Source organism: Thamnophis elegans, chromosome 3 (assembly GCF_009769535.1).
Source record: "Thamnophis elegans isolate rThaEle1 chromosome 3, rThaEle1.pri, whole genome shotgun sequence".
NCBI lineage: Eukaryota > Metazoa > Chordata > Lepidosauria > Squamata > Colubridae > Thamnophis > Thamnophis elegans.
In genome coordinates, this window is record NC_045543.1 from 65,977,328 (window position 1) to 66,001,285 (window position 23,958).

Genomic DNA, 23,958 nt, shown 5'->3' on the forward strand with positions numbered 1-23,958 from the left:
CCCATTTCTGGAAATCTTCAGGTCTGAATGTAGGAAGTGAGCAGTTTTGATTTTTTTTTTTTTTTTTTTTTTTTTTGCATACTAATAACTAGGGCAATGAGTAAGTAAATACAAGGTGTTCTGAATAGGGTATAAACAGGTAACAATATAATTCAATTTTCTATGAGTCTCTTGTATATTTACACATAGGGAGTGAAGGATACTATGCCAACTTCTTAAAAATGTCACTGCTTTTTTAGATTCATTTTGGCTTATGGGTAATAGTTCAAAATGTTCTCAGTTTAACAGAAATAGAAGCAATAAAATGTAAGTAAGTAAGAGTGTGTGTGTGTCTGTGTGTGTGTCTGTGTATATGTATGTATGTATGTATATAATATATATATATATATATATATATATATATATATATATATATATATATATATGTGTGTGTGTGTGTGTGTGTGTGTGTGTGTGTGTGTGTATATATATATATACACACACATACATACATACACACACACACATACACATACATACACACACACACACACACACCTTTATCAGCACAAATGCAACATATATATATATATATGTATGTATGTATGTATGTATGTATGTATATGTGTGTGTGTGTGTATAGATAGATATAGATATAGATATATACTATCTACATATAACATCTATGGTTATTAGAATAAAATGTCTGAGGTGAACAACCTATAACATCCAGAATGGATGATTAATGTAAAAGTCATAATTATATCAATCTTACAATAGCAATCACCAGCAAGAAAACATTCTCACACTAAAGGCCCTCTGGAATAATTTGATTTTCAATGCTTCTGAAAGGCTGTCAGACTGTATGCAACTCTAGTACCTACAGGGAGGCTGTTTCATAATCCTGGGTTCATAACAGAAGAATATTTAATAATAACAACTTAGGTTTCAGTCTTTTTAGTGTGGCATCATGTTTTCCAGTATGATTATGAACATTAAACTGCAGAGTGTATAGAGATCGATCTTTCATTTTCCAATAGTCAAAGTCACATTAAGAAATATCCTATTAATGAATGTCACATTTTCGGCCATTTATTTAGAGAATTATCAAAGTTAATTCTGGATGAAATGTTTATTAAAAGGCAAAACTCTGCTTTCCACTATGTATATTTCCAACAAGACACACTGTCCAGGTTAGAAAAATAATTTCTAGATTTGTTAGCTTTAGGGTTCCAAGTAACACCCCAAACGAAAGAAGACTCCAAGGCTTTCCTCAAAGTTCCATTTTATTAGAGATGCCATATTGGCACATCTGGGAAAATCCGAATCTGAAAGCTTTCAGGTTTGCCCCACCCAAATGAAAGTCCAAATCCCTGCCCCATCACATGGTCCAACCAGGCACCGTCCCAACTGGAGCTGCCTCCCAGTCATACCCACTCCAGATGCAGGGCAAGATGTCCTTCACTCTCTGGGAAAGGAATGTTATTTATACTACATATCTCTCATACTCCATATAATCCCCCCTCCCATTTTCCCACAACAGAAAAGGTGGCAGGCCTGAAGGCCCAATGCAAAAGAAGGCTTCCAGGCCTGACACACTTAGTATGATTTCGATTCTGAGTGGCTCAAGGTTGACTCAGCCATCCATTCTTCCAAGGTCAATAAAATAAGGACCCAGATTGTTGAGGACAATGTTTTTGTAAACCGCTTAGCAAGAGCTGTAAAGCAAAATGAAGTGGTATATAAGTCTAAGCGTAATTGCTATGTAGGCCAGACAGGAAACATGACTAGATGAGCCAGTTCTACTTTATTGTAAAGTTACATTAACAGAATTGTGCAAGTCTGAAAGTATTTCTTTCCCCCATCCCCTTTACAGCCCAAGAAACTAGGGAGGGTCTCTTCTGAGACTCTTGCCGTGTCTATATTTCTACTGCAAACTAAGTTCCTTTTATTTGACCATTTCTTTCGATGGGTCTCAATCTTGTCTCCAAAGGTCATTCAGAGCCGAGGTGGCGCAGTGGTTAGAGTGCAGTACTGCAGGCCACTTCAGCTGACTGCTATCTGCAGTTCGGTGGTTCAAATCTCACCGGCTCAAGGTTGACTCAGCCTTCCATCCTTCCGAGGTTGGTGAAATGAGGACCCAGACTGTGGGGGCGATATGCTGACTCTGTAAACTGCTTAGAGAGGGCTGAAAGCCCTATGAAGCGGTATATAAGTCTAACTGCTATTGCTATTCACACATGCTATGCTGTAGGATTAGAGATACTGCTTACATAGAACAGGACAAAAATGCTTGGAATAACACTGAGCTTTGGTTGTGCTTGTGACATATTGGCGAGAATGTGTCATAACTGACTCTTCTCTCTTAGCAAGAAATGCAACATGACATAGGTACAACTATGGCTAGTAACCTACTCTACCCCCTACTTGAAAAGAAAAGTATTAGTGGTTGAGGTCAATACTCGAGGCCAGTGATTGCTAACCTATTTGTTGCTGTGTGCCAAAAGTGTGTATGTGCATGCAAAGTGCGTGCCTGCCCACACCCATGCATAGGCGACACACCTCGTACACCACAGTCCCCCCTCCCCCGCGCATGAACGTGCACTCCCCTGTGCCCCATTTTGGGCCTAGCAGGCCGCCCTGACGCCTTCTGGGACCAAAAATGGGGTGTGGGGGTGGCACCAAGCCCTCCCCATACATGCATGCGCGACCCCCTTGCACATGTGCATGCATCTCCAGCATGCAACCTGCCGCCTGAGCTTGTGTGAAAATCAGTTGGCCGGCAGGAGGTGTGCACACATGCCTGGTGGAGCTGAGCTGGGGCAACAATGTGGCTCTGCATGCCACATTACATCATGGCTCTAGGCACATTTCATGATAATCATATGAACGATTATTATGTGACACAAAAGAGGAATAAATGATAAAAGTATAGGAAATAAGATAAAGCTAAAAACCCCAAAAGATATGCTCTATGTCTGAAGTTAACAGAAATGGGAACAATTTAATAATTCTGAATGAAGATGGAGTGGAGTTAATATATGCATAGAATTGAAGGGATAAGTTTAATTATGAATCAATGAGTAAAAGGTATGTTAGAAGACATGAATTGGCATAATGAAGATTAACGTGAGGACATTTTAATATAGAAATCTATACATTATAAGTAAATGCATATTATATTCCATTTCATCCTGCAATGGATAGACAATGGCTAAAATGATGATTCTACTGAATGTTGATAAAGGAAGAATGAGAGATACATTTTCAAGAAAAAGGAACAATAGAATGTGATCAGGGAAAGGGATTCTGTTAAATGACAATAAGGTAAGAGAGCTCATAAACAGTGATTGAATCATTTGGAAATCCAAGTATGAATGAGCTTGGTGACTGGTAAATATCTGTGCAGAAAAAGTTTTCTTTGTTTCGAATGTATTTTTTAAGCATGTGGCTATCCATGCATATACAAGGTAAAGAAATGAATACCAAATTAAATGCATGATTGATTTTATCTTATGATAAAATGGAGAGAAACAATGAAGGACACATGAGGGTGATAGGTGATGAGTGTAAGAGAGAACATCTTTTGATAATATGAAGAGTAGAGCTTGGGAAAATGGACATGGAAGAAAAATAAAAATAAGAATACATTCTAGGTCAGGGGTGTCAAACTCATGGCCAGCAGCCCGGATGCGTCACACAAAAGCCACCCCGGTTTAATGAAGGGGGGGGGGTCACGATACATCATGTGACGACAATGTGATGCCACAGTTTGACAGCCATGTTCTAGGTGGAAAGAGTAACATTGAAGGAATAGAATTTGTGAGTTGTGTATAGAAAAAAATATTAAAAGATAGATCAATGTCCTAAGGATAATGAATGGAAAGTGGATGTAAGGAAAAAAAATGTGGAAGAAAACACAATGAAAAGAATTATGGAGCAAAATCGTCATATGGAAAGCTATGCTAAAGGGAAGTGCGAAACGAGATGCATGGACAATGATGAAATGAGAAAGAAGCTGTGGATGAGAAAATGTATGTAAGAGAATAGTGTCTGCTAACAAGGAAGATTAGATTGTATTCTAAGTGGTATCATATAAGATAATGGTAAAGAATGTAGTCAAAGAGATAAAGGAATGGTGAAGATTAAAAGACAGAAAGAATATGCAGAATGATTTATTGTTTTCAAAGTTTGTGAAGAGAGCTATCCAGATGGAATTCATTTTTTTTAAAAAAGATGCACAGTAATAAAGAAAAGTAGAGACCAGATGTTATTCTTCTGCAGATCATTGAGAAATGTATGAATGTGAGAAATCAAGTTTATTGTACATTTAATGATGTAGAGGAAGCATATGATAGACACAGTGAATCAACTTGACTGTAATGTGTTTTATATGAAAATGCACTTGAAAAATGTGAGAAAGATAGGATGTGAATGAAGAAAGTAAAGCATGCATGGGAAAAAGCAGAATGCTTAATGAGTAGCTCAACATTGACCAAAGAGTAAGACAAAAATAAGTGACGTCTACTAGATTATGCATTACATTTACTCATCAGTGTACAAGGAATGCTTGTAGTGACATTACACTGATGTTTTGGCCGGGCCACAAATAAATGCTGAATGAATGTGATTGAATGCAAAGTAAGTTGAAATGGTTTAGTCATATAAAGAGAATGAATGTCACAAATCACAAAACAAATATATGAAATAATGAATGGGTCACGTGGAAGAGGAAAAATGTGCCTAGATAAGATTCTTAAAATGAAAAAAAGGAAGGAAAGCATTGTAGGAAGTGGCATAGAAATGTGGCAGAGGAAAGAATGGTTCATAGTTTATTGTAGATACTGTTCACTTAAACCAAATTTAGCTCTTTTTCTTATCTTCCATAGCTTTAATTTCTTTGGCTTATTATTTTTTGCAGCCTTTCTCTCCTTTTCAAATGTTTACTCAAGCGATGGATATGTTTGCATAAAGTTCTCTGGATCCAGTAAACAGCTTTATGTCCATGTTGATATTTTGTTTAGATACATTTAGATACTGTCCAGTCCCTGAGACAGCCTTAACTTTGTGAATATGATCTCTTCCTTTTCTTCCTCTTCTTTTTAAAAATATTATAAACTTTTTAGGTCAGTGCTTCCCAAACCTGAGTAATAAAATGATCCAGAATTGGATAAAAGTGGTTTTTCTTTGTGTAACAAACACACGGACCATTAATGGTTTTACAGAGCTTAGTTTAATGATCAAGCTTAGGATAAGCAGTCAACTCAAAAGGTTATTCGAAGAAAAGAAGAATTCTCTGGAATTTTTCTGATTAACAATTTACAAGGGAACATTCCGTGGCAACTGGGAGGTTATTTGCAATCACCTACATGTGGAAATATGATTTTCCAGTCTTACCTTTACAAAGAACATGACTGTTTGCTGAACCCTGAAAATGGTTTTGGATAATGACGGAAAAAGTTTAGGAAGCACTGTCTTAGAATAATCAGAAACCGCTGATTTGTAAAATAAGTGTATCTTTATATTTATAAAAGATACGAAGGGAATGGAGTGCTATAAATAAGCTAAGTGTTATAAGTTGTTTCCAAATATTTTTTTCTTTGTAAAACATGTTTTTACATTTTCTCCAAAACGCATGAGTCTAAATTTTATGTAACAAGTCTCCATCTCTTGTAAAGAGTAACATGTCAATTTCTGTTTTGAATGGGTTACTTACATAAACCACTAGAGGGAGCTAATTTACTACCCAGTATAGTTATCTGCTGGAAAAAGAATTAAACTTTCACTGTGTTTTGGATTTGTTAATTGATTGATTTAATGGTGGTGTTGATAAATTGGCACAACCATTACTTAAGTAAATAATATGACAAGGGTAAAACTCAACTCTATTGTTTAACGTGTATTTTTTCTCTCTCATTTCCAATTCTGGTACCATACATCTTGGGTGAAAGCTTTTTCCCCTTACAGAGGATATCAATATTTTGACAATAACCTGTTTGGTTAATATGCAATATATAGCCATCTAAAATTTTATTTATCATGCTTTTTTCATGCAGAGGATTCAGAGGATTGATAAAATTGGATAATTAAGTTTCTTCTTTCTCCATGCTGCTCTTGTAAATACTAGATTAACATTTAAGCACTGAACAATGCTTTTACAAGTGAAACTCGAAAAATTAGAATATTGTGCAAAAGTTCATTTATTTCAGTAATGCAACTTAAAAGGTGAAACTAATAGATGAGATAGACTCATTATATGTAAAGCAAGATAGTTCAAGCCGTGATGTGTCATAATTGTGATGATTATGGCTTACAGCTCATGAAAACCCCCGAATCCACAATCTCAGAAAATTAGAATATTACATGCAATCAATAAAACAAGGATTGTACATAGAACAATATCGGACTTCTGAAAAGTATAAGCATGCATATGTACTCAGTACTTGGTTTGGACCCAATACAGCATGGCATGGAAGCTATCAGCCTGTGGCACTGCTGAGGTGTTATGGAAGACTAAGATGCTTCAATAGCGGCCTTCAGCTCTTCTGCATTGTTCGGTCTCATGTCTCTCATCTTTCTCTTGGCAATGCCCCATAGATTCTCTATGGGGTTCAGGTCAGGCGAGTTTGCTGGCCAATCAAGCACAGTAATCCTACGGTCATTGAACCAGGTTTTGGTGCTTTTGGCAGTGTGGGCAGGTGCCAAGTCCTGCTGGAAAATGAAGTCAGCATCCCCATAAAGCTTGTCTGCGGAAGGAAGCATGAAGTGCTCCAAAATCTCCTGGTAGACGGCTGTGTTGACCCTGGACTTAATGAAGCACAGTGGACCAACACCAGCAGATGACATGGCTTCCCAAATCAACACAGACTATGGAAACTTCACACTGGACTTCAGGCATCTTGTATGTGTGCCTCTCCATTCTTCCTCCATACTCTGGGTCCTTGGTTTCCAAATGAGATGCAAAAGTTGCTCTCATCAGAAAAGAGGACTTTGGACCACTGAGCAACAAACCAGGTCTGTTTTTCTTTAGCCCAGATAAGACGCTTCTGATGTTTGTTGTTCATGAGTGGCTTGACAAGAGGAATACAACATTTGAAGCCCATGTCCAGGATCCGTCTGTGTGTGGTGGCTCTTGATGCACTGACTCCAGCGTCCGTCCACTCCTTGTGAAAGTCCCCAACACTTTTGAATGGCCTTTTCCTGACAATCCTCTCCAGGCTGCTGTCATCCTGCTGCTTGTGCACCTTTTTCTTCCACACTTTTCCCTTCCACACAATTTTCTATTAATGTGCTTTGATACAGCACTTTGGGAACATCCAACTTCTTTTGCAATTAGCTTTTGAGGCTTTCCCTCCTTATGGAGAGTGCCAATGATGGTTTTCTGCACAACTGTCAGGTCAGCAGTTTTTCCCATGATTGTGATTCCTACTGAACCAGACTAAGAGACCATTTAAAGGCTCAGGAACCCTTTGCAGGTGTTATGGCTTAATTAGCTGATTAGAGTGGGACACTTTGAGCCTAGAATATTGCATCTTTTCACAATATTCTAATTTTCTGAGGTTGTGGATTTGGGGTTTTCATGAGCTGTAAGCCATAATCATCACAATTATGACAAATCACGACTTGAACTATCTTGCTTTGCATGTAATGTGTCTATCGCATATATTAGTTTTACCTTTTAAGTTGCATTACTGAAATAAATGAATTTTTGCACGATATATTTTTCGAGTTTCACCTGTACTTGGAAATAAACCACAGCTTAGTGCAGCATATGATTTAATCCTTATATGGCATGTTCAGAGCTAACTGAATAAACCGCAGAGCATAACTAATTAAAGCAGATTTCTGGATGATAAGTTGCTGATTGGAAAACTTGCTTCCTACTGTCTAGTAGAAGATTCTTCACAGTTCACTGTTCTTACCTGCTGAAGAACAGGTATATGTGTGTTTTCCTTGGTAGCTATGGGATATATCTTTGCAAGGCTGATTTAGTAATGGTGATTAGTCCTTACACTTATATACTGCTTTCCAGTGCTTTCCAGCCCTCTCTAAAGGGTTTACAGAGTCAACATATTGCCCCCAACAATCTGGGTCCTCATTCTACCGACCTTAGAAGGATGGAAGGCTGAGTCAACTTTAAGCCTGGTAAGATTTGATCTGCCAAACTGCTGGCTGCTAGTGATCAGCAGAAGTAGCCTGCAGTACTGCAGCCTAACCACGGCACCACCTCAGCTCATTGGTACAGTACTGAAGACTGGCAGTCTTCTAGCAATTCTTTGGACTTTGAGTTGCAAATACAAACGAGATGTGGTATTTTTCACAAATACAAAATCTAACATGAAGGCTTGGGGTTCTTTCTCGCCTCTACACTCACACACCCCAATTCCTTTGGCCTAGTCATCTGTTGGCTATTATTACAATAATGGAAAAATGGAAGTACTGTACATTTTCATTCTTCACTGAATTATTAAACCAATCACTCTGTAGGGATTTTTCTTGATGTTTTCTTGATTGCTTGTGGAATCGTGGTGTTTTATGCACTGAGCAAATTAATTTGCATGTAGAAACTCTTCAGTGGTGTACCATTCATACATTCAGTAACATGCAGTGGGTCTGGTGCCACAGCTTTCGTTATCATGTTGGCTGTGGAATTCTGGGATTTGAAGTTCACACACCTGGAAATTGCCAATGTTCCATCCTATGTAATTGCAAGATTACAATTGGATGGAGCCGTGGTGGCACAGTGGTTAGAATGCAGTAGTTCAGGCTAATTCTGCTGATTGCCAACTGCCAGCAGTTCAAGTCTCACCAGGTCAAGGTCGACTCAGCCTTCCATCCTTACAAAGTCGGTAAAATGTGGACCCCAAGATTGTTGGAGGCAGCATGCTGACTCTGTAAACCGCTTAGAGAGGACTGTAAAGCATTGTGAAGTGGTATATACTGTAAGTCTTTGTGCTACTGCTAAGATGACAAGTTCCACTTAGAGCTTTATTATAGTATTCCATTAGAAAAAAATCCTCAGAGCAACAGTGCAGAGAATGTGTCCATGCAGTGCGCGCTGGAATTAACAGGGCAACACCTCGCGTGCCCTAATAAATGGCACGTGTGCCATAGGTTTGCCATCACGTGTCTATCCCATTTTGCACAGGAAATGGCCTTGGGACATACGCAGAAGTCCCTGTTACTAAGTAGAATGGTTTGCCTGCTCAACCTCAACAAATAATATTAAGATACCATTTAACTTTGTGGTTTCATTTTACTAGCCCAGTTTGCTAAAAGAAGTAGTCCACTGAGAGTTGATTTGAAAGCACATTCATTTTCTTATAGCTAAAATCGTTCACCTGGCATTCTGGTCTGCCTATACTAGATATAGGTGGCAATGATAATTAATTTTCTATGAATGATGCCGGTGGCTTGAGCATGGCTGGTTCATTCTACTCTATAGAAGATATGGAGGTTCAATTGCTTCATTTTTCATAATAGAATAAGGTTGTACTGCTGAGTGAGCCAGAGAGATTATGTCAAGGTGGCATCTCTTAAGAATCCAAGCTGTTATTTTTCTGGGGTCATGAAAAATATTTGAAAGAAGTACTTTACCTCCAAGCATTTTAGTACTAGCAGAACAGCTATGCCCCCTTTAAGTATCAAAGCAGCTGCTTCTTCTGCAAATTGGGCTGGAACAATAAATGTAACCATATATAAATGATTGCAGACAACCTTTGAAGCAGTGACTAAGCATTCCAGAGGATACAGTTGCTTTAAACCTGCAAAATAGAAGAGATGTTTAAGAAGAAACTTTATGAAGCCTTTCTTTCAAGTGCTTGGTTTGACTGCTTTTCTCTTTTACCTTCCTGCTTTTTACTGTGTTATAGCTGAAGACTTGGAGCAAGAAAGGGATATGGTGTGATTGATAATATCCCCATTTGATGTGCACTCTTAGTTGTTTTTTTTGTGATCTGTGTTTTTCCCTCCCACATGATGTTCTTTCTCATTAAATTGTTTCAGGCTTTGTTCTGGTTTTTAATTGTGTGCCACATAAAATTGGCTTTGAGTTATTTAGGTCAGACTTAAAACTCAAAATTATAAACTTCACTGGTTTTGACTTTTTCAATTTCAGAAAAATGAGGTTTTATTAGAATACTTTCTAAAGAAACCTATTCAAGGCACCTTCCAATTTTGACTCCGTGTTCTTTTCCATTTTTAATGATGATCTGAAATTTAAAAAAAACATTATCGAGACTGACATAGATTTCAAGTGTTTCAACAAGATGAACAAAGTATTAAGTTGGTTCTGTTAACAAACAGGATTATTATTATTTTTGTTATTCACCAGTTTCTTTAAAACTTAACATCTGTTAAATAGTTCCAATCATAGCTGTGTATTTCAAATTGGAAGAGATCAGGGAATATAAATGTGCACACATATACACACCCAAAACAAAACCAATACAAACCAAAAATGCATATTATAGCTTTTTCTGATGCAAAACATCTATATTATATTGATGTAAACACTGGGCATTTACCAAAATACTCATAAGTATTGAGCCAGAATCTCAAAGATGCTATGTGATGTCATATATGCCTTTTATCTTTTCCTTTATTGAAACTATTTTGTTCACTGGATGTTTTTGTTAACAGAACTAACTTTTGTTCTTTCAGTATAATTAAAGATGACTCCCTTAAATGTGCCTTTTCTTCTCTCTCAAAATCCCATTGTATAATCCTAATAGATTTAAATGGATGAAAGTCCAAGTAACACTTCACATTTTGTATTTGTTACTGGAGTTCCATTGAATTCCACTGGCTAAGATTCAGCAGGTACAGGCTAATATAAAACCTTACTAGTATGAATAGTGCTAGATATAAGAGTAGATTTGTTTCCTGACTTTGCTTTTATTAAAGATGTTGTAGCAGTGACTTAACGGGCATAGACTATCTTGAAATGTAACCAGCTCATTATGGACACATTACTGTAACTCCTTGGATTGCTAGGGATTCCATGTGGAAAGTAATGGTCTGATTTGACTTTGGTCTCTTAATTGCATAGGCCTTACACCACTCAGGTGCCACTTCTCTCAGAGGTATCTATTATGTTCATAAAATGTTTTCAAAATGCAGAGATAAGGAAAACCTAATTAAAAACAAAATGTGGTGGCATGGTCTTCATGAGATTTTCGACATGATTCTCTGAGAGGTCTTAAAATTGAATTATATTTGGAATTAAGATAGAAAATAGAAGCCTCAGCTAACTAATTTGTCAGCTTTTTTCAATTGGAATACAGCAGAGTAGGCTAAGAAGTGAAGATAACACTGCTTGGGCAATACTGTAGAAATTAGGTGTATTATGTTCTAACCTGGCCTTGGAAATCTGGAATTACTAAAGGGCAGTCTTTTCTTAATTCAGTCAGGATAGTAGTGTACAATAGATATTGTGGGCTGTGAAGAGCTATCAGCAGTTGTATGACCTTCCATTTAATAGAGAAATAGACCAGAGGTGGTATTCAGCAGGTTCTGACCAGTTCCAGAGAACCGGTAGCGGAAATTTTGAATAGTTTGGAGAACCGGTAAATACCACCTCTGACTGGCCCTACCCCCATCTATTCTATGCCTCCTGAGTCCCAGCTGATCAGGAGGGAATGGGGATTTTGTAGTATCCTTCCCCAGCCACGCTCACTGAGCCATGCCCACCAAGCTGTGCCATGCCCACCAAACTGGTAGTAAGAAATTTTGAATCCCACTACTGAAATAGACTCACCTTGAGCTTTCCCCACATAGCCCAGGGAAGTAAATAATTATCTTCATACCAATCAGTTGCCTCTGTCTTGGAGACTGTAACTGCTCTTACTTGTTTATCACATTTGCGCCTGCCGCAACCAAAAAGGGTTCTCAGTGGGTTGTTGGTAATTAAGGGCAACCAGACATGGCACTCAGAATTAAAACATTCACATTTTTAAAGTAGAATAGAGGCTACATGTAAAGGCCTTGTCGTTCACAGTGAGCTCTCAGAATAATTCTTGTTTTCCCAAAATTTCTAGAAGGTTAACGCTGTGGAGAGCAACCTGGATTTTAAAAGAGTAGTCTTGCAGGTATGCAGCTTGGGTATTTTGAAACACCTGGCTTGAGGAGAAATGTTGGTCCAATGAACACTTATTAAATAAATTAAAATTAAAAAAATAAACAAATGAAGCATTTATTAAATAAAGATGCTTGCCTTGAGCAGGGAGGCGGGAGGGGGTTGATAAAAGACCTCTGAAGTCCCTTCCAGTCCTGTGATTCTAAGTTATCCCTGTTTTTCTTGCTGTCTTTGGGACTGAAGCCCCTTTATACCAGTAGAATTTTTGCTCCACTTCAGTGTGGGTTCATCTTTCATCCTCTTCTTTCTTCAAATTCTTACCAATTTATTTTGTGATCTTGCTTTATTTTACTTGTTCTATGATATTTTTCCCTTCTAGAAAAACTTTGCTTCCATTAATCTCATATAAGTACAGACTACTGTCCAGCCATTTTTGTTATCTATATGAGGCTGTTTGAAGAAATAGGACCTGGCATGAAAAATCAGGAATTTCAATGAAGAGAACAACTACTTGCAAGGTCGGGCTTCTTAGTGATGAGGTTACTGGAACAGGACTTTTGAGAGATCCAAGTCAGCCTTTGTGGCTCAGCTTTTCCTCCGTTGGAATAGTTGAAGGATGTTGTTGCTGAATTCTCCAAAGCTCCCCACCCCACCCCTATTAGTTTTCATTCCATTTTATGAAAGAATCTGTTTTAGACATTTTTTTCCTAGGGAAATTATCAGTGGAGCTTGATGTTCTGATTAATGGGTTATACCAGGGGTGTCAAACTCAAGGCCCATGGGCCATATCCGACCTGTGAGATGCTTATGTCTGGCCCACAAGGCCACCCTGGAAACAGTGAAGGACTGGCCTGTGGTACCTCTACCAGGGAAAATGGAGTTCGTGAGGGCCACGCATGGTCCTTGCGAGCTCTGTTTCTGCTGGCAGAGGGTTGCAGGAGGCCGTTCCAGACGAAAAAAGAGGTCTAGAAGCCATTTTCGCTGCAGAGCGCTCTGGCCACCAGAGGTGCCTCCCCGACACAAGTGATGTCAAGCTGGCCATGCCCACCCGACCCGCCAAAATCAAACACAATGCTGGGTTACATAAGTGTTGTCTGAATGTAATCTTTCAGTGTATGATAACCTCTTCAGTTGACTGTAGCCTTCCAACTCTGTTTTAGAAGAGTTAGGAGATCAGCTCTTAATTAGTCTAGATTGATAGACCAATAGAATTGTCCCTTTCCTTCAAAAGTTTCTGCTTAGAGGTTAATCCTCTGAAAATGATGTCCATCCTACATCCTCTGATTGAAGGATGGCAGTGATTGATCTTCCCCAAAGATTTATCAAATAATATTTTTGTCATAAATTGCAAAGTCCAAGAATCAAAAATCATGGGCGTTCTCCTACATTATTCTAATGCACACTAATTTCTTTGCTTCCTTCACTGGACTCATTAACCCCTTGTATGGCAGCTAGGAGTAAACAAGGCAGAGTAATATTTCCTGTTTTTCATGAAGTGTTTTATTCCTTAAGCATAAGAAGTTAAATTTTTATAATACATCTAGTTCCTTCTGCTTTTGGGGTGAGAAAATAAAGCACAATGACAGAACAATTACAATCACATATATTCTAGGTCTATGTCATTTCAGTTAAAAAAAGATTGGGATAACAGAACTTGAACCAGCCTTGGATGATGTAATAGAGTAGCTAGCCTTGGTAGGTCATAATTCACTTCAAGATAATTTTGTGTGTTCATGTTAACATCTTAGAGCAATGGGTTATGATTTGAATCTTAAGTCTTGGTGATCTGTGGCCACGTAAGTTATTTAAAAGGGACTCTAGTGGAGAAAAGGTTGAGAACCACTGATCTAGGGCATTAGTTCTCAAGCATTTTGGTCTCAATATGTATCTATTAATATAGATTAAATTGTATCTATCAATATTTAATCTACTAGAAATTAAAACTCAGAATTTTCTTTAAAAAAATATTTGACTTCATGGACGCTCTGAAATAGTCGGGGTTTTCAAGAGTCCCCAGAGCAGATTTTAAGAACTGAACTACAGAATAATATCTATAGTATATAACTCGCCTCTCATTTTCTGCTATAGTGTTGGTGTGTCTTAAATTTTTCATTACTAACTGGAAACATTTGAGCCAAGGTTAAAAAAAATTGAAAAGCTATAGTAGCATAAGATGGAAGGAAATACTGTAATGCTGCCAATAGTTTTCCTATACTTGGCTGCTGACTTTTCTTCTCTCTTAAATGAATATTGAATGACAGATTAAGTGATTTTAATTATAGGAAGGAATGGAAGAAGATATTTAAAAGAAATGCTGGGTGACTCTTAAAATCCTTCATGTCTTAATACCAAGCTTTTTGTCACTTGATGATAACTTCAGTAAACATATATTTTTTTTCTTTTGAAATATTTAAAATAGCATCCAAAACAATTCCCAGGTATAAATGTTCCAGCAAGAACAGAGAACACTTAAATATCAACTTTCCTTAAATAGCTTCATGTTCATCCCAAGTCACCGGAATAGTAACAGATTTAAAGGCATAGCCCTATTTTCCCCACCAACTGTTAAGTTGTAAATTAGTATTTCATGCTCTTTATAATGCCAAAAATAGTTTATAACAATTGGTGTTACTTTATCAAATCTGTATATTTCCCCCCACATTTCTTTCAAATTTAGTAAATACCTTACCTATAGTCAAAGAGAGATAAAGATGTTCTTAACTATTCACTACTTCAAATACATCAATTCATTTATTTTAAACATTTATGTGCCTATCTATCTTAAATAGCTAATTCTACACAATGAAGAGACCATTTGCAAACAGCAACATAAAAGAACCCAATAACCAATGCTAATATATTCCAGAAAGAGGGCGGAAACCCTAAGGCACCATATAACAAGCTTGTAAACCATAACACTTACATTGGGGTTTAATATAACCTGGTGAGAAAGGTCGTAACAGCCTTCCATCTTTCCTTGAAATGGGCTTAGAATCCAAACCATACTTTAAAAGTGGTATTGCTGATTTGAAACAACCATTGACTAGACTGTCTTGCATATCATGCACAACTTGAGTTCTCAGGGTTGCATCCAGAAAGTTAACTAATGAGTTGTAATTTTTAATGGGATAAAAAAGGAAAATTATTGAATACATGGGAAACATTGATATAGACAAGGAGTGAAATGCTACTGGTTCAGAACGATTCACCCGAACCGGTAGTAAAAAAAAAATTAGAAATCGTGCAGCACAGCTGGTTCGCCTGAACTGGTAACATTTTTTATGTTCTGACAATCAGCTATGCCACACGATTTCTAATTTCCAAAGCGAACTGGTAGCAGACTTCAGAGCATTTCACCCCTGATATAGACTGTACTTAATGTAAGTTGGCTCACTTTTAAATTATATCAGATTTAATTTTGCACTGGCCACCCATTCACATACACGTGCTACTCTTAAATTTAAGGAGGCTTAGATAGCTAGTAAAGTTACTAATGAAAATACAATTCCAACTCTGCATATTTTTTTCTTGACTTTTTCTTATAAGTAGTAACACAAAGATTATCAACAGTGGCAAAACATCAGAAGGTTACAAGTAGAAAATAAAGTACAGCCACTTAACCGCCCGTTTCAAATTATAATTTCATGTAGAAGGAGTGACAGAACGTAGGGGTAGAGTCAAGAAAGGAATCAGTCTGGAGCTGTTACTCTGGAGCCAGCTGGAGCCAAGGTGGCGCAGTGGTTAAATGCAGCACTGCAGGCTACTGCTAGATCAGCAGGTCAGCGGTTCAAATCTCACCGGCTCAGGGTTGACTCAGCCTTCCATCCTTCCGAGGTGAGTAAAATGAGGACCCAGATTGTTGGGGGCAATATGCTGACTCTCTGTAAACCGCTTAGAGAGGCCTGAAAGGCCTATGAAGCGGTATATAAGTCTACTGCTATTGTTACGCTTCCACAAATGATCTAAGTCCAACCCCTCTTGAATTCCTTTATCTAGCACCAATTTAGTGCTCCCCATTAGTTGACTAGATTTTGTTTTATAGGGATGAGCAATAAATCAGCTTAACTGGAACTTAACGTGTTATCCTGGTTCATGATATCTGACATTTCATGAACAAGGCATGATGATTGTATAATGAAATAATTTATTTCAGTGAATGTTCATTTTGGAAGACAGGATCATTCCTTTGTTCAAACACCATATAATAACTTCAATAATAGATTAATAATAGCTTCATTGATTTTTACCATATCATAGTATTGCATTTTAACTTTGTAAATGGATTTGGAATAGTATAATTCCTCCTTTTCTAAAAGTTGTTAATGCAAGCATAGCTAGTTTAGGGGCTAGAATATTAAAAAAAATTCTAAGAAATATAGAAAAAGGTGTTTTTTTTTAATTTCTAAGCATCCATCCTTGAAGATATTAATGAACAAGAAGATTTGTTTTCAGCCTTTCTTTAAAAACCCGTTAGATGCTTAATGTTATTTTTGTTTCTGACTATAACTTTTCATGTTGGATGTACTAAATTCAGAAACTTGAATGCAAGTTATTTTAAATCGAAAAGTGTATGATTAGCTTGGCTTTTATGTCTTTATTAGGAAAAAGTTTTGCTTTCTAAGCTTAGAAGAAGCATAGGAAGTTTACAGGAAGGATTCAAGAAAGAACTGACCATTAGAGATATGAGAAACATGACTGGAGGTGACATCTGTTTTTCCTTGACCTCACTACCATTACACTGTTATTTTCTTAAGTTGTATTTCCTTTGGGAATGTCATTTATTCATAAAAAAAGTGTGGTATGGAAGGAGAATGATAGTTGGATCATTCTACTAACTTCTTGCTTGTAGACTTTTTAACACCTTGATTTTATGCATCTGTGGCTCATATACAGATTGTTCACTGCTTACCCTTAGAGTAAAAATGCATTGCCTTGGACCAGGGGCATCAAATTTGTAGCCTGCAGGGCAGATACGTCATGTGCTGACCCTGCCCAGTTTAGCGATGGGGAAAAAAGTCCCAATACATCATGTGACAACGCCGTGACAACACGAGTTTGACACCCCCGTCTTAGACATTAACACAATACTAAGAGGAGAGTTCTAAGACGTGTGTAACTTCATTGGATTCAGTAGTTCAATTTTGAAATCTCGTTTATGAAGGTGACAGTTCAGCATTGAAGTTCAGATAGTTTGCCAATGGTGACTTTAGCCATGTCTGAACTTTTATATTGCGTTCAAATTCTGATGTACAGCAATCATGTTTGATTCATGACAGCTGACATTCCTAATGATGTCCCTATCTTTTAGTTGTCAAAGTTTGATATTTTTATAATTATTACTCTGAGATAATTGGCATGAAGTTGTTGTATACTGTGTGGGGTGCATATTCACAAATGAACGTATTTCAGATAACTTATGCATGTACAGATTTGTTCTTAAAGAAGTGAAATTCTAAAAGTGGTGAGCAGAGATGTTGAATTATCCTTCTGTCCTTGAAATGTAAAAGAAGAAATAAACTGAAGAAACAAGGTTTTTGCATTTTCATAGATAATTCAGGTCTAATTTGAGTCATCTGATTTTTGTCAGGAGACAAAAATCTGTCTACTTAGTTGCTTTTTCTTTCGCTTCTTTTTTTGGGTAGCGAAAGCTGAATTTGGGGTCTTGCTTATAATTTACTTAGTGTCTTGTAGATTACATATCCTGCATTTTTTTAATTAACTGAAAACATCATTCCCCCCCCCCCCCTTCCTGGGTTGTTATACACTTTTGTAAACTAATCTGACGTTATAAAAATTGGTTTTTACTAATGGCATTTGTCTGTCATTGCCAAGGTTGATTTTTAGGCCTTAGCAATTTTGTAAAGCCCCCTCAGGAATATTTGAACTACATCATAACAGTAACTTCAGTATGATCTTATGTATTTTTTAATTTGAGTTTAGCTTGTAGGAATAGCTGTAATGCTGCTGCTATGCTGAACAAGGAACTGTTAATGATATTAATTCAGTTTTTCTCTTAATGTAGGGATGCTTGCATCCATTTTATCTAGACCATGCGCCCCCAACCTTTTTGACAGCACAGACCAGGCCAAGGAGGGGGAGGTGGTGGTGGGTTTGTGTTTTCAACCTAATTCTGTGCATGTGGCGGATGATAAGTAACTAATGTTTCAGTCTTCTAAAGACTTGCAAATATTTTATGTCAACTCTTGGAAAGTTATCTTCATTTTCAAAGTGTTATCACAGGTCCAACTTGGTTTTCTAATAGTTATGTTACTCTTAAGGTTATTTTTATTTAAATAAAACATTTTATTTTATGGACCATCTAGTCTAGATAGGATGAAAAAATCATTTTCCTTCAGGTTCCCATACTTCTGTTATCTGTTTCATTTAGTAGCCTTATACTTTGCCTCATTCATATTGCTTAGAGTAAGCAGTGCGCCAATTCTCTGGAGTAGTATTCCAATTAGATACAAACAGACAGGAGAACTGGCTTTCCCATTATGTTCTGTGTTTCATGAACAAATCCACTTTAACCATGGTCAACCAAGGACTTATTCTACTATGGTTTGAGGCAGTGTTATTGTCAACTCGCAAAGCATCCATTCCATGCATACCTTTCTCAGGGCTGTATGTCACATTACCTGCAACAGCTGGAGGAGTATAATATCAGAACCCTGTGAAAGTTCTCCATTGGAGAATGTGATTTATGGCACACCCTGGGAGGGAGGGGGGAAATGGTCAAAATTGGGTCATATGTGGGGTCAGAGCTGTCTTCACTTTGGTATGTGCCGACATGTTGCTCCTATTAAATAACTGGATTAGCTTCATTGGAGACTCCTGATTTAATTAGGGCACCCGTGGGCAACTTGGTAGCTCTTTGGGAAAAAGAACAATTCAGGAATGTTAACAGGACAGTAAAATGTCTTTATAAAATGTGCTTGGGCTTACCAGTTCTAGGCTTTAATGTTATGTAATGTTAATTACATAAGGAGGAGAGCCTTCTCGGTGGCAGCTCCGACCCTATGGAACGATCTCCCCGTGGAGATTCGTACCCTCACCACCCTCCAGACCTTCCGCATAGCCCTTAAAACCTGGCTGTCCCGTCAGGCCTGGGGTTAAAGACCGCAACCCACCCGAATAGTATGAATGTTATGCTTTTAATGATGTACTGTCTTATGTGTTTAATCTGTTTGTCCTCCCTTCCTTCCGAATTGTGAGCCGCCCTGAGTCCCCCCAGGGAAAAGGGCGGCATATAAATAAACTACTCATACTCATACTCATAATCTATTAGATATTTGTATTTTCTTTTCTGCTTTGGATTATTTTTGATGTTCTTCTAATTTTTAAATCTGTATACCTCTATATTTTTTTAATGATTGGACATACATAGCCCTCAGTCTGCTCCTTTTCAGAGTAAGCAATATCGTGCAAAGCACGGAAAAAGTGTTAAGAAATAGAAACAGAATTAAAAGCATGAGACAGAGGGTGGGAGAGAACGAAGTGCAGCTAAATCAAATTTATACCTTTTAGTGTATTTAGTGTATTTCTCAATGTCTATTTGTTAGACTTACATGGTTATCAAACCAGAAAGATAGAAGAAGGTATATTTTTGGAACTCACCATTATTTTTACGACATCCATAACTTGCTTCATCTATTAGCTTTGTTCTTTAAACATTTCTCAGGCATATTTTTGAAAATCTATCATTTTCATCCACTTACAATTGTCTCCACCTTCCCCTTCCTTTCAACCCATTCATTATTCCTTTGTATATTTGTTTGCAATATGATCCTCCTTCTGTGTAAACAAAAATGCAATGAAGAACATAGGAGATTATCCTACATTCTTGTGTAATCCCCTGCTCAGAATCAAACCATTGCCTAAACATGATATGTATTCTCACAAATGCTCTTCTTGCATCTAGAAACTCCATATTAATGTAAGGCATTTTGCAACTCAAACCTATTTACTTTATCATACGCTTTCTTTAACATGTTCAAATATTTCCCTGTTTAAAAGCAAAACGCTCTAAAGCTGAACAAACACCCGGCCTGTAATAAGGTCAGACTGCAGTTCCCCAGTTTTGCTTCTTAGCAGTTCTCATATTGTCACCTTTGAACCAGAAGTCTCGAGTCCCTTCTGAGGGACTAACTATAATTAACTATAATTGTTGTTGGCTGTTTTGTGTAATTATTTTTTCCTCTCTGTGGGTATCCTATACTACTTGTCCTGCATCTTTATTTTTCAGCCTGCATGTATGGGGAAATAAGTCTCCCTGTGTATAATGTACAAATAGTTCTTGCAGTTCATTTAGAGACTGTTCAAAGTTACAACAGCACTAAAAAAAGTAACATGACCATTTTTCACACACACAACTGTTGCAGCATCTCCATGGTTACACGATCACAATTTAGATGCTTGACAACTGATCCACATTTATGATGAATGCTGTGCCTTGGAGGTCACGTGATCACCTTTTGCAACCAAGCCAAATTCACTTAACAATCGATGTTACTAACTTAACAACTGCAGTGATTCACTTAACAACTGTGGCAAGATGTTGTAAAATGGGGAAAAATCATTTAACTGTCACACTTAGCAACAGCAATGTTAGGCTCGATTATAGTTGAACGTTGAGGACTAATTTATCTGGAATGCCTAAGTGGGAGTAGGAGGTTTCTTCACCATTAGTTGGAGCAACATGTAAATCCTGTTCAGTAAATTATTAAATCATTTCTGTTTCTATTTTGCTTGTAGCAAGCTGTTGAAATGGTTATTTGAGGTTTTTCTACTTGTATAGATTCTTTAGGAACTTGGCAAGCCAGCTGCTGAGGAGAATATATCAGTTTTCTGTCAGCGCAGTGCTAATTTTGATCTGTTTCAGTAATATGGCATGTGTTCAGTTCACACAAAAATTGACTCACTTCTAAAATATTTGCCCCTTGTTGATCTTCCAAGGTTGAATCATGAGAGTAATGAAATCCAGGAGTCCAAAAGCCCAATATTTTATTCTTTAAAGAACCTCCAGTGTCACTAATACCTTGGTATATCAACAGCTTTTTTGTTTTAATGCTTTGATGTCTGCCTGGAGCTTGTATTATGGATTGTATTCTTGCTTTGTTATTTCCTTAATTGAATTCTGCTTACAACACCTACTATTTCCTTGGATATTTATTATATCTTTGCTATTATTACTTATCATTAGACAATGCATATGCTGGCTATTTTTTTAGATTATAGATTTTGCTTCTGTTTACTATACATCATTCTTGCATCTTATATATTGTGCCATCTTTTTTCAATTATAGATGTGAATCACATATATATTAAGCCTTGTCTGCTTACAAACAGCTTCCACAGCAGTGAATATAGTGCAGTATATTGCACCAAAGTAGAGTTCCTCTGATCCTTTAAAAATTAGCTTATTTATTATGGTTGCCTTTCATTTACTATAATCCATTTGGTTAAATACTTGAAGCATTATTTTTTAAAGGGGGGGGGGAGGATGATTCAAAATTGAGCCAAAAAGTAATGAAATTACAGGTTTCTGATAATATTATTTAACAGTTTGCTTGTGGCTGGATGGTCTCTAATTTTCCATTATTGAGAAAATTAAAAGTTGAGTTCACACATCTAAAAATTTCCAGATCAGAAAGATTTCAAAAACATATTCTGTGTTAGCATTCTCTTATGTGTGAATAAGTTTTCAATGGTTATTTAGAAAATTTCAAGGATTATTAAAAAGGATAAAACAGCCAGCAACTTTACTAGATAGTATTTTATTCAAGAAATGGATTTTGGTTTAGCAAAGTCTATATTTTATCCATTAAGTTCTTCGCAGATATTTTCTGAGATTTTTTTAGGAGGTTTATATATTCATCATTAAACATCTAAAAACATTGTGTAGGAGTCAGTGAATCCTTTGTAGAAGAAGCCTAAGTAGTTAGACAGTGTTAGACCCTCAGAGTAGCTCTTTGCATCCTGAGGTGAAATATAATGCAATTTGTTTGTACCTGGGATTGTTGACTGAGTTTTCTTTCATGAATCTTTCCTTAGCTTGCTTTAGTTTACTCGGCCTTTGATTTATGTTTAAATGTTTAATTCTTGTCTGCCACCATTTGTTGGAAATGTAGAATGCAAATCTAAAAAACATATGTTTTATCAAACTTCATGATACGGAAATAGCTTCAGTAATTTCTGCAGTTTTTCAGTCATGGTACTTTTCCTTTTCACTGAGACAAATATGACTGTATTCACAACTTGCAGAATTTCTCAGAAACATTCTTAGCAATGTTTATTTTTAAAGAATCAAAATTTATGAGGAATCTAGTTCACTCAAACACATTCATGATTTCACCTGCTATACCATGAAATTCTGGGCATTTTGAAATTAAATCATTTTTAAAGTTGTTACTTTGTCCCTATGAAATTATGTGAAATCATGTAATTTTAAGATTGACTTTCCTACTAAGTGATCCATATGAAAATTGGGAGGTTTCGTGCTATTGCAGTTTATTGCAGTTAAACTTCAGCCATTACAGAAGACGTTAGATTTGATTTCTATAGAGAAGCAGTTTTTGCTCTACATGCTGACTTTGATTGCTTTGTGATTGTTATTCTTTGTCAAATTACTTTCAAGCCATTTTCCCCCTTATTTTACCCTGATTTTTGGGGGTTAAACAAAATAAATAATGTGATTATGTCCACTACTTGAAAAGGTTTGCTCATTCTATTTTATAGATTTTATCTGCCTTTTCTGATAGATTGTGATTCATTATTCACAAAATTTAGATAATTGAGTCCAAATTTTCTATTGTTAAATGAAATATTTGTTAAGTGGGTTTTGCCCCATTTTACGACCTTTCTTACCACAGTTGTTAAGTGAATCATTGCAATTTGTAAGTTAGTAGCCCAGTTGTTAAGTGAATCTGGCTTCCCCATTGACTTTGCTTGTCAGAAAGTTGCAAAATGGGTCACATGATCTTGGGACACAGCAGTGGTCATAAATATGAACCAGCTGTTGTGCTCCTCCGGCGGCCTGAGGAGCTGGCAGCAGGGCTCTGTGTCAGAGGCAGAGAGGGGGCCAGGACCATCTGGGAGTTATGTGCTCCCTCCGGAGCCTCCAGAGTCGGACAGCAGCGAGGCAGAGGAACAGTCTCCCCATTTCCAGTGCGCGCATGCGCAGAGCTGCCAGAAGGCAAGAACAGTTAAGACAAGGGACAACTCAGAAATAAGGCTTGGAGGTGATTGGCCCTTCCCATAGGACATAAAGGAGGAGCAAAGACACATGAGCCTTTACAGAAAGCAACTTGGTTCATGCTGGTCAGTTTACCTTCTGAAGCTCCATTTTGACTCTTTGCTCCGTGTGACCTTGCCAAGCTATTTGCCAATTAAGTCTTTGGCAGTGTTTCAAGGAAGATAAAGTTGGTTGCTTATCACCGTTATCCCAAAGGATTTTGGCAGCCTACTGTAGAACTCTTTACAATTATTTGGGACTCATTATAGGCTGTGAATGAACGTAATTCACAGCCTTTGAAATAAAAAGAGGTTTTTGGGACTAAGTGTGTGCTTTTTACTGTATCAGGAAGCCTAGGTTAAAACACCAGCTGTCAAGGATCTCAATTTTGATCACATGTTCGTGGGGATGCTGTAAAGGTCATAACTGTGAAAAATAGTCATGTCACATTTTTCAATGTTGTCGTAACTTTGAATGATCACTAAATGAACTGTTGTAAGTCAAGAACTACCTGTACTGGTTATATTCTTGATCTGTTTTTCTACTGCTGTAAGTGCCCTTAGTCCTCAGAGTCGAAATGGGACAACTTGCCAAAGCCAACTCCCTCTGGCCAACTCACTGTGGCCAACTCAGCTTGGCCAACTCGCTGCAAGACAACTTGCCGTGGCCA

The 23,958-nt window shown here is 37.2% G+C and overlaps 1 protein-coding gene across 1 annotated transcript in view; it reads left to right on the top strand.

Moving 5' to 3' along the window:
• ELAVL2 (ELAV like RNA binding protein 2) overlaps positions 1–23,958 on the top strand; it is a 76,730-nt gene that overhangs the window by 16,746 nt on the left and 36,026 nt on the right.